This window comes from Saccopteryx bilineata, chromosome 6 (genome assembly GCF_036850765.1).
Source record: "Saccopteryx bilineata isolate mSacBil1 chromosome 6, mSacBil1_pri_phased_curated, whole genome shotgun sequence".
Lineage (NCBI taxonomy): Eukaryota > Metazoa > Chordata > Mammalia > Chiroptera > Emballonuridae > Saccopteryx > Saccopteryx bilineata.
The window spans coordinates 113,215,973-113,228,206 of NC_089495.1; positions in this window are offsets into that span (position 1 = coordinate 113,215,973).

Sequence of the window (12,234 nt, forward strand, 5' to 3'; positions counted from 1 at the left end):
AAACTGTACTCTCACATGTGATCAAAACAACTTCTCAAGAAAGGGCAAAATTTGAATGACAAACACTTGCTCTTTAAAACAGCTTTTTCAAAATAATATTCTGACTCAATAAACAACCATATTTAAGAAAAATGTTTCTGTAACACAGGTATTTGAAAAACAAAATAACACTGTTTAATAATTGCAACTTAAAACAAATGCAAAGTCTAAGAATAACTTGAAAAAATTGAAAGTTATATAAAAATTGATAAAGCAAAACTCAGATCTTTCTTAGAAATATTTCTTAAAAATTATTCCATGAACTATAGACTTGGTTGCGATAACTTTCCACATAACATTTTAAATTACTCTAAATTTAGGAAATACCCATGCAGTCACAGAATTTTTATTAGCTTTGCCAAGTAAATTTATTAGTGCTGATTCTATTATTGCTCACTACTTTTAGTCTTCTTTTATGATTCTTTTTGAGAAGGACCTCACCAAGTTTAAAGGGACCAAATGTATATGATAAATATAGTAAGGGATTAAAAAATGGGACTCATAACTGGGAAAAAAGACTCAGAAGGACGGGGAGATGGGAATATCTGCAATATTTGCTACATTAGACATATTCAGAAAGAAATTAACTGGGACTAAGGAATAAAAATAACCGAAACATATTTGAGTTACAAACATACACTCACACACACATTTTAACATTAAAGCATTCAAGAATTTTTTTTTTTTTGTATTTTTCTGAAGCTGGAAACGGGGAGAGACAGTCAGACAGACTCCCGCATGTGCCCGACTGGGATCCACCTGGCATGCCCACCAGGGGGTGATGCTCTGCCCCTCCGGGGCGTCGCTCTGTTGTGACCAGAGCCACTCCAGCGCCTGGGGCAGAGGCCAAGGAGCCATCCCCAGCGCCCGGGCCATCTTTGCTCCAATGGAGCCTCAGCTGCAGGAGGGGAAGAGAGAGACAGAGAGGGAGGAGAGGGGGAGGGGTGGAGAAGCAGATGGGCGCTTCTCCTGTGTGCCCTGGCCGGTAATCGAACCTGGGACTTCTGCACGCCAGGCCGATGCTCTACCACTGAGCAAACCAGCCAGGGCTCATTCAAGAATTTTTAACAGTGGGCCATTGTTGGGCAAATGAGTTTGTAAATTTGTGTTACTTGATTTTGCTCACTTTTACTGTTAAAAATGGCCACTGCCCAGGTGAATGGTGCTGCCAGGTGAAACTGCTAATTACCTTCTTGCTTGGGAAGGGGCTTTGTTATGCTAATGTATGCTGGAGGAGGGGTTTTTGTACCAAGAAAAGTTTGTGAGAAAGAAGGAAGTAGCCAAGATGGCAGGGTGCTGAAGGAGAAGCCAGTTTGTGCAGAGAGAAGGAGATGGGGAACAGAGGCGAGGTGCTTTGTGAGCTCCACTGAGACTGGTGGGGCCTTTAATTCTAGGGAAAACCAAAAATGATTCTCCTGGTTGTGGAACCGGAGAATGTACAAGTAGGTTTTGGAGCCCTCTTTGTGTTTGTTTTTACTTGCCTGCCGATTGTGAGGCTAGAATAAAGAAATGGCCCACCATTTTTTGGCTCTGCTGTTTCTCCACCGTCTTCCCAAATCTGATGAGAACCTGAACCTGTATGTGCCTCGCTGTGATGGCCACGGCTACCAGCCATACAGCCACCTAATGAGAAAACCAAACATATGCAGCTCCCTGTTTTTTTTTTTAAATGGTGAAGATGGTATTGAATGAATGAATACAAAGCAATACACATGAAAAATTTGTAAACTTTATTCCTTCAAGGTGTATAAAAATATTGATCAAGTCAATGAAACTATTAGCACTAACAAAAATAAACTGGTCTCAGAAAAGTTGAGATCTCCCCTGGCCAGATAGCTCAGTTGGTTAAAGCATTGTTCCAATACACAGAGGTAGCTGGTTCAATCCCTGGTCAGGGCACATACAGGAACAGATTGATGTTCCTGTCTCTTTTTCTTTCTCAACCTCTCTCTCACTTCCTCTCTCACAATTGGGGTCAATTCAATAAGCTAATGACTAAATTTTGATTCTAGATTTATCTCATAGACAGTAGTACTAACTTTGTATCTCAACCTGTATTTCACTTGAACACTTTCATGAAAAAGGAAGTATTTTCATAAAGATAGGTGGCAACAAACATTGCTCAAACTTTAGCCGTGTAAATTTCATAACAGTTGTGAAATCAATTACTGAGTTTTAGCATTACAGAGATTCCATATCACCTTGAGAGTTTTCTTGATTATCCTTCAACTCAATCAAAAATAAACAAAATAGGACAGATTTTTGAGAATTCATCACATTCTGAGTTTCACACTTGAAAGTCTATTGCAGAAACTTAATGCATAATTCATGTTCCTCAAATATTTTTGAATTTCTTCTGAAACTGTGTATTCATTTCCATAAAATAGCTCTGTAATTCCACAAAGCATGTGATTCTAGTGAGCTCAGGACAGTTCAGCAAGAGAGGAAATGAGCATGGTCTCCAATTACCATCTTCTTAAACTACAAGTGAGCCAGTTAGGATGTTCTTATAGCTAAGAACAGAAAATTCAACCCCAGCTGGTTTAAACATTGAATGAAATTTATTGGTTTACATAATTTAAAGTTCAAAGCTAGCACAGATCTTACACAGGATTTGTTCATGGCTCCAGCTCAATATTTGTGCACCTCTCTTTATTTTATCATTATCCCTTGTGTGAGCTTTTTTTTTTTTTTTTTTTTTGCATTTTTCTGAAGCTGGAAACAGGGAGAGACAGTCAGACTCCCTCGGGATACACCCAGCACGCCCACCAGGGGGTGATGCTCTGCCCATCCTGGGCAACGCCATGTTGCAACCAGAGCCTGAGGCAGAGGCCACAGAGCCATCCCCAGCGCCCGGGCCATCTTTGCTCCAATGGAGCCTTGGCTGCAGGAGGGGAAGAGAGACACAGAGAGGAAGGCACAGCAGAGGGGTGGAGAAGCAAATGGGCGCTTCTCCTGTGTGCCCTAGCCAGGAATCGAGCCCGGGTCCTCCGCACGCTAGGCCGACGCTCTACCGCTGAGTCAACCAGCCAGGGCTGTGAGCTTCTTCTTTAAGATAATTTCCCAATATGACAAAGTATTAACAGCAAGTTTATAGCCTTTATGTTTATATTTTTTCATCACCAAAGAGAGAGAGAGATTTCCTGTTTCAGAGCTGCCAGTAAGTTTTCCAAGTATCACATTGATTTGGCAAATTCTGAACCAAACCCTGGAACTAAAGAAATATCATGTTCTGAAAGGCTTATGTTGTAAGGTACCAAAGGCTACAAAATTAATATTAATATTTTAGGAACCTTAAAGAACATTTTGTTAATTTGGGCTAGGCGTACAGAGGGATTTTGTAAATTACCTCTATACTTGTGATTAGCAATGAACCAAGATGGCCGATGGCATTGTGTTGTAAATGCAGAAGAAGGAGACTTGGATTCTCTGACCTTCCCCCATACCTGTGGGGAAATGGGTGAATAGCTAGCCAAGTGTAGGGAGAGAAAGAAATTAAACTTTTTCTCATACTAATGGACAATTTATAGGCATTTGTTCCCATGGAAACTACCTCTCCCCTCCTGGAGGCATGTGGCTGATGCATGTACATCTAAACAAAAGGTATAGGCTTACACTGTGATGTCAGGTTATTTCCCCACCCATGTATAATTAATGGTATATAACCAACCCCTAGAATATTAATGAGACACACAATTTGGGACTTTGGAACTGCCCCATGTAAGATATATGTGGCCGGCATATTTAATAAATTTCCTCCTTTAATAAAACTTTTCAAAAACTTATTTGGACTAGGTGCCTCTACAAAACCCCGTGGAATTGTGGATTGGGTACTTTACAACACTTGGAACTGGTTACCTGAAGCAATAACGGTGGGGGGCAGAAGAGGTAGGGTTTAAAACTGAATGTATAGCATTTGCCATGGTATAAATATTTCCATCATAGCCAATACAATGAGAGAGGAGTACAAAAAATATAAATGTCAGCAATATTGACATAAACAGGGAAAGAATAAATAGCAGAATACATCTGAAGGAACTGGGGGAGAAACGATCTCTTTCCCTGATTGTACCTTATTGAGGTAAACGCACTTTATAAAATTGTTACATACATAATGACTAGAATAATAGACACCAATATATTAGCAGTTGTTATTTCATGATGATGGAATTGTGAGTAAGCTTTTTCTTTCATTTAAAAAAAATACACATATATATGAAATGCACATATTATGTTTATAATAGAAAAAGATATCAGTTCTTAATATTATTTGCCAAAACAAAACCAAAGCACATTAAGAAACAGATGTCAGCTTCAGCACTCCTAATATATCATTCTCTATTTAATTAGGTATAATCAAACAACAATCATTCTTCTCACACAAAGGAGGAGAATGAAATAGTTTAGTAAAGGAAATGGCTACTTCTCCACATTAGAAATTTGCTTCTTCTGCAATAGTCATTCAAATTTTATTGATCACTCTTTATCTACCATAAGTTTTTGTGAACTATTTCAAATTTTATTGGCATTCATCTTTTTTAGTAACATTTCAGAATTTTAATTGGAGTAAAAATCATCAAATGAGTGCATGTTTTACAGATTAATCATCTTATTCAACTATTACTGTGGTGCTTACTTAGAACTGCAGGTCACTAAATAAATAATAAAATAAAATAAAAAAGGAAAAAATGATGAAGTTGATGGACCAGCCAAACTACCTATCAATTAAGTGAAGAACTTAAATTATCAAAAAATGTAATGGTCTTCCTTGTTTTAAAGATCATAATGTCTGGCCTGACCTGTGGTGACGCAGTGGATGGAGCATTGATCTGGAAGCGCTGAGGTTGCCGGTTCAGAGCCCTGGGCTTGCCTGGTCAAGGCACATGTGGGAGTTGGTGCTTCCTGCTCCTCCCCCCTATCTCTCTCTCCTTTCTCTCTGTCTCACTCTCTCCCTCTCTCTCACCTCTCTAAAAATGAATAAATAAAATTAAAAAAAAAAAAGATCAATGTCTGATTGGCAGGTGAAATGAAATGACAGAAATTCACCTTTCTTCCACTGATCCTCATTCATAAACCTTTGTATTAATTTCAAAACAAAAGAATGAAGAATTAATGAGATTTTTGCCTAAAGCATATCCCTTTCAGCCTATATCTATTTAAATTAGAAATTCACCAAAATGATGTGGGCTTTTTCAGTGATTCTGTTTCAGTGAAAAACAATCAAATAGCCTTCAAATAACAATCTCAAAATATAAAGAAATTTTACAAATGTATTGAAGAAACAATTGTCTAAAACTTAATTTTTTTTTCTTTAGTCTTTTTATTTCAAATCAAAGGCTTCAGATGGAATGTTTTAGAGGTCTATTCAAATGTATGCAATTATTAATATATATAGTATGCAATCACACTATTTTGTCATGTCAGAAAAGCAGCAATTATAAAACCACTGCACTGAAATTGATGTCACAACACATATGTCCAAAGGACTTACAGTGGCATAACCTTGATAGTAGCTGATTTTTCTCCCCAGGTATATGTCTTCTATATTAGAATAGTTACTTCTTGAGACAAAGGATCTTTCTGTGTAATCAGTACCTTTGCATATTGATGAACATATAATGGGTTTTCAGTGAAAATTTTTGTTGAATAAATGAGTCAGCAATTAAATGAAGCTCTGAGTGTATGTTTTACAGATTAATCATCTTATTCAACTATTACTGGCCCTGGCCGGTTGGCTCAGCGGTAGAGCATTGGCCTGGCGTGCGGGGGATCCGGGTTCGATTCCCGGCCAGGGCACATAGGAGAAGCACCCATTTGCTTCTCCACCCCCACCCCCTTCCTCTCTGTCTCTCTCTTCCCCTCCCGCAGCCAAGGCTCTATTGGAGTAAAGATGGCCCGGGCGCTGGGGATGGCTCCTTGGCCACTGCCCCAGGCGCTAGAGTGACTCTGGTCTTGGCAGAGAGACGCCCCGGAGGGGCAGAGCATCGCCCCTGGTGGGTGTGCCGGGTGGATCCCAGTCGGGCGCATGCGGGAGTCTGTCTGACTGTCTCTCCCCATTTCCAGCTTCAGAAAAATACAAAAAAAAAAAAAAAACCCACAAAAAAAACACAACTATTACTGTGGTGCTTACTTAGAGCTGCAGGTCACAAAAAAATGGAAAAATTGTGAAGTATCTGATTTTCATTTTTTCAGACACTATTATTTAAAATAATTTTTAATTACAGTTGACATACAGTATTATATTACTCTTGATGTAAAACATAGTGATTAGACATTTATATATCTTACAAGGTGATTACCTAAATCTAGCACCCATTTGACATCATGCATAATCATTACAATATTATTGACTATAATCCTTATGCTGTACTTTACACCCCCATGACTATTTTGTAGTTCTTAATCCTTTCACCTTTTTCACTTACCTCCCCCAAACACCCTCCATTAAAATGATGGGTGTTTGAGGATAGGAGACCCCACATCTTTTCAGATATCTAGCACTTAAATAAACTTCTTTCCTTTTCACCAGCACCTGTGTCACGAATATTGGCTTTTCGTGTCGTAGCAAGCAGTAGAAACTGTGGGTCGTTTTACCTGGTTGCAAGAAGTTTTCCTTCAATCTTTCAGGGTATTTATCCATTAGGGAAGCTATGAGGAAACCCAGGCCCCACATCCTGTGATGAGTTTCCCATATGAGTGGAGAGAAAGGCCAGCCTCCCTCAGTCCAGTCAGGCCAGGTCTGAATGTTCAGTTAATGCAGCTCTTGCCAAGGCAAACACAGTGAAGACCATGTGTAAGGCCAGGAGCCATGGCTGTCACTATCAAAGCAGCCACCTGGCCCATGCAGGTTCCCATTGGATTCGGGCAGATGGTAAAGAAACGGCAGAGTTGGAGGATGGTGGTCCATCCTATTTATTGGTGTCTCACCAAGACAGGCAAACCACAAAAGAAGACAAGGGAAAAGCAGAAAACCAGCTTTTCCCATGAAGGGCAAGGAATCAGGGAAGCCCCTGCAATCGTGATAGCAGGAACTGACTGAGTAAGCTCCTGGTCTGTCCCACTTTATAGTGTAGAAAACCAAAATCCCTTAATCCAATATACAAACAAGGAAGTCTCTGATACAAAGTCACTTATCCAAGGCATAATTGGATTCCTCATGAGAGTGCACCATCCAGATCATACAATCAGTCAAGGGTGTGGGGAAAAGCTTAGTCCTAAAACCAAACCTTAGGCTACAACGACCTGGCCTGCTTATAGCCTGTCCCCACACCCAATATAAGTCACAAGCGAGCAAATATATATATCATATTTACAAACTTATTTGACCAACACCATGGCAGAACTCAAAACTTGCTGAGGGAATGGAAGAAAGACTGAGATAGCTAGAGGTGGAAAGAGATGAGGGACTTTCTGTTGAGCAGGCAGCTGGGGAGGTGGGAAGCAAGGCAACAATGAGAATCTAAGGAGGCATGAAAACTAAGTATAATACAATTTACATATGTTTTTCTTTCTTTCTTTTTTAGTGAAAGGACAGAGATAGTGAGACAGTTTCCTGCATGCACCCCAAGATCCACCTGGCAACCACATCTGGGCTGATGCTCAAATTAACTGAGATATCTTTAGCTCCTGAGGCTGATGCACTTGGACCAACCAAGCTATCCTCAGCACCTGGGGCCACAGTTAATCCAAAGGCTGCAGGAGGGAAGTGGGAGAGAAGAGGGAGAAGAAGAGGGGAGAAATAGATGGTCGCTTCTCCTGTGTGCCCTGACTGGGAATAGAATCCAGGAGATTCATATGCTGGGCAGATGATCTATCCACTGAGCCACCAGCCAGGGCCACAGCTTACATATTTTCATAGTGTGAGAACTTCAAAAATTTTAAATGTGGGAGATATGCTGTAAACTGACAAAATCCTTATAGCCTACAGGGCTTAGTTTAAGACTAAGCTCTTCTCCAGCCTTCTAATCCTAAAATCTTCCACACACCCTTTTAAGACTAAGATCTCTCAACACTCTTCTCAAGCTTTTCCCCACACCCTTGACTGTTGCATGATGTGGGGTGGTGAACTCTTATGAGGAATCCCATTTATGCCTCAGATAAGTGGCTTTGTATCAGAGACTTCCCTATTTGTATATTGGCTTGAAGGCTTTAATTGCCTACGCTATATAATAAAGCAAAGACGGGGGCTTTCACTCTCTGATCTTACCATCAGCATTGCAGAGGCCTCCCGATCCCATCCTCCTCTCTCCTTGAGTCTATTTTCTTAATTCCGCACCGTTCTTCCTCAGGACCTGGGATTACTAGCCGCGCTGGTTTGTGGCATTTAAACCTAAGATAAATTTATTTTTTAAAGTTTTCTAAACACAAAATTTTATTAGAACTCACATACACACACAAAACCATCTAATTCATGGTTACTATATGTTAGAAAACAAACTGTAGGATTGACTAGCTGTACCCAGGGGTGGGATTCAAATAATTTAACAACCAGTTCTCTGCCCCAGTGATCATTTTACATATAAAAATTGATATACCAAAAAGTAGTTTATTATTTCTTGCATTTAATACTTAAATAAGAGTAAAGAGGTAAAACAAAACTAGATTGTTATAAGAAAAAGTTTAAAAATATTAATGAAAAAATATAAAATAATACCTGACAAAAAACAATAAAACTGTTATTAAGCTATTTCTATATTGTTTCTTGATTGGTGTCCTCACTTGCAATTTTTTTCACCCAAGGATAGAATAAACATTACTACAGGCACTTAGAATACACTGTTGCACAGATGAAGGTTAAAAAAGACTAAAGAATGTAAATATGTGATTTTACATTGAGCGGCTGCCCAGGTGCTCACCTTAGACAGAACCCTGATTACAAGCGCCATTTTAACAACCGGTTCACAGAACTCAACAAAAAATTAGGTATTGGTTCTGTCAAACCAGTGCAAGCTATCTGAATCCCACCATTGACTGTACCCAATGGATTATTTTACTGCCTTGGACAAGCTCCACCTTTCTGAGTTCATGATACTAAAAACAAAAGTAGAATGTCTTTGCTAGATTAGCATTTCTTTTGTTAAGCAATCCTGATGATGGACACGATCAGATTATCTCACCTAGTTCTTACTGAAAGGTCTGGACTTGCTATCCATTGGTATCCTTTAATTCCAAGATGTCTTAGCAGTCAATGTTGCCACCATTTTAAGTCTAACTCTGGTAATCTCCTCCATGGAGCAATGTTCTTCAACAAACATGCCTGCAAATATTCTTCCATGATTTCTACCTATGTGCTTTCTTTTCCTTATTGGCTTTTTAACTGTGAATTATTTTTGAATCACTGTTATAGTTGTTACTACAATTAACCTGGTATTTATTACTAGTAAGATCAAAATTAGTTACAACTAACTTTATAGTGTCCCTTCCTAGGATTTGTTCATTCTGAGTTTGAATTCCTAAAAGGGTAAAGCAAAGAAATCATACCAATTCTGAAGTTTACATATACTGGTCCAAGTTTCTGAGGAAAATTTATAGATCACTCTTCCCACAAATATCCAAACTGTTTAAAGGAATTGACTGCCCTTTTTGTAGTGCAATACGAGAGTCACAGCAGGGTTCCTAATTTTAAGAAATAGTGACAGATGGTTACTGGACTTAGTGTGGTGACCATATTGTAATGTATATGAATGTTAAATCACTATGTTGTACACCAGAAACTAATATAATATTGTATGCAAAATATACTTTAATAAAAACATTTACAAACAAAAAACAAGACTAGCTGACCATATGTCTTCACAAATTTAGGACTCCAGAGACTCGTGGCCTCTTTGTGCTCTCACTTTAAACCTGTAAAGCTGCACAACAGTGGTTTTCTTTATAATAGTTCTTCCTTTGCTTTCTGGGAAATGTCCATGTAATGGAGCCCCAAGGACACAGAGAGCTGGCCCTGTATTAACCTCATGGCTCTGGGAAAATTCATAAAAATAATGAATAAAAACAAAGTGTATTTTCATAAGGGCGGTGGTTATAGATGTTGTTAAATGTACTCACGTATCCAAAGTAGCTTCAGTACTTGGCATTTTCAGTGAAATATAGTAAATGAATTAAAATGGTAATAGCCTATCAGGATTCTTGAAATAAATAGGAACTGGTAGATAATTACTTTATATGAAAATTAATTCAAAGTCTACTCTTGATACATACTTTATTTTTAACATGTCAAACAAGATCCAATAAAGTTCACTCTAACAGGATTTGATATTCTATTTCCTTAGCAGTTCTTAAGAAATTGCCTGAGCTGAAGAATCGTTTGGGCTGCTGATTAAACATGCCCATCTTAGTTTCTACCCCCAGAAATTTTGAATCAGTAGATCTTTGGAGGGACCTAAAAACATATATTTTTAAAAGTCATACCCTCCTTTCAGGTGATTCTGACACAGTTCACAAAGCACTCCTTTAAAATAACTGGTATGGAAGTCCATGGCTGGACTCCTACTCTGAAACCTCAGTGGGTCAGATGGCCCAGCAAAGGATACAATGGGGAATTTGGTGGGTGTATGGCCAGTATCCATGGCCACCACCACAGCTGCCCGGCCCATGAAGGTTTGCATTGGATTCAGGCAGTCGGTAAAGAAACAAAGGAGCCAAAAACTGATGGGCGATCATCTTTAATCCTAGCTTGTACCCAGCAAGCAAGAAAAAACACACTCTGGGCTCCAAAACCCACTCACATTCAGTGCTCATAAAGCTACTGACTTATCCTAGTTTTCCTAGAATCAAAGGTTTCTAGCTCACCAGACTTATTTACCTCTGTTCCCCATCTCCTTCCTTCTCCCTGCACAAACTCTGCACAAACTGGCTTCTCCTTCAGCACTCCGCCATCTTGGCTGCCTCTCCTGGCCTCCTCCACGTGGCCTCTCTCTGCTCTTCTCTCTGCTTTCTCCTCTAATGCTAATCTCAGGAACCAAGAGGGAGCAAGCTCCTATTCTGCCCCCATTTTATAGTGTAGAAATAAAAACCTTTAATCCAATATACAAAATAGGTAAGTCTCTAATACAAAGTCACTTATCTGAGGCATGATCGGATTGCACCACCCCACATCAAAAAGGGTGGGAAAGGCTTAGTCCTAAAACCAAGCAAGCCCCAGGCTACAAGGATCCTGCCTGCCCACAGCCCGCCCCCAACACACATTAATATTACCTTCCATGACAGGCTTCCATGTGGGCAGCGCCATTTTAACAAAGTAAGCATAATATATTTTATCTGCCCAACAGTGGGTTACAAACACTGTGTACCAGACAGCTCTTAGTGATGCTCTTGGGCCTCATCTGTCTCCTATGCCTTTGACTTAGCCTCCAGTGACGTGTTCTTTATGTACTCTGACCAACTCAAGGGGGTTGCAGTTCATCAGGACTTTATCTCAAGCTTACATTTCTCATTCTCACTTCCTTTTGCTGGGATTCTCTGTAGACACAGTGGGACTTACCGGCATTCACATACATATAACCAATGAGCACTGGGGGAATTAATGTCCCATGAAGCAAAACTTTGGTCTTGGAACATGGGAATGGCAAATAAATTCCTCACCATGCTACCCCAATGGACAACACCAAGAAGCAACCAGTTGTATATGGTTTCTTGGAAGATGGTTCCATTGAGATCAAGCTGTTATCACATGATACCTCAAATGGCTCTCTCTTGCTCCTTATCTTGTTCCACTGATTCCTCATGTGTACTTCTTGATAACAGAAGAGACATAAGCTTTTGCTTCCAGCTCTGCTTTGTGGGGAAACCAGACTAAGATATATAATGTAATTAAGTTATTTATCTGTAATGCAACAAAGAATTATGAATCCATGGCCTCTTCTGTCCTGACATATTTCTTTCTCATTGAAGACTGCTGAGACCTCGGAACTTTGAACAGAATTATTTCATGAGGGACAAAAGACTACCAAGAGGCCACATCCACTTCTACCAGCACATATCCTTGATCTTGTGTTTATTCTTTGCACTGTTTTCTGACTAAGGATCCTTGGCCAAGTCTAATCTAAATGATCACTTTCACAAATCCCCAAATGTAGACTGATTAATTTTTATAGTTTAGCATAGATCAACTAGGTGACACAAAATTCAATAAGATTAAAAGATTTATCTGTTCAGTGAGAATATAATTTCTGTGGAGTTCAGAACAAACTC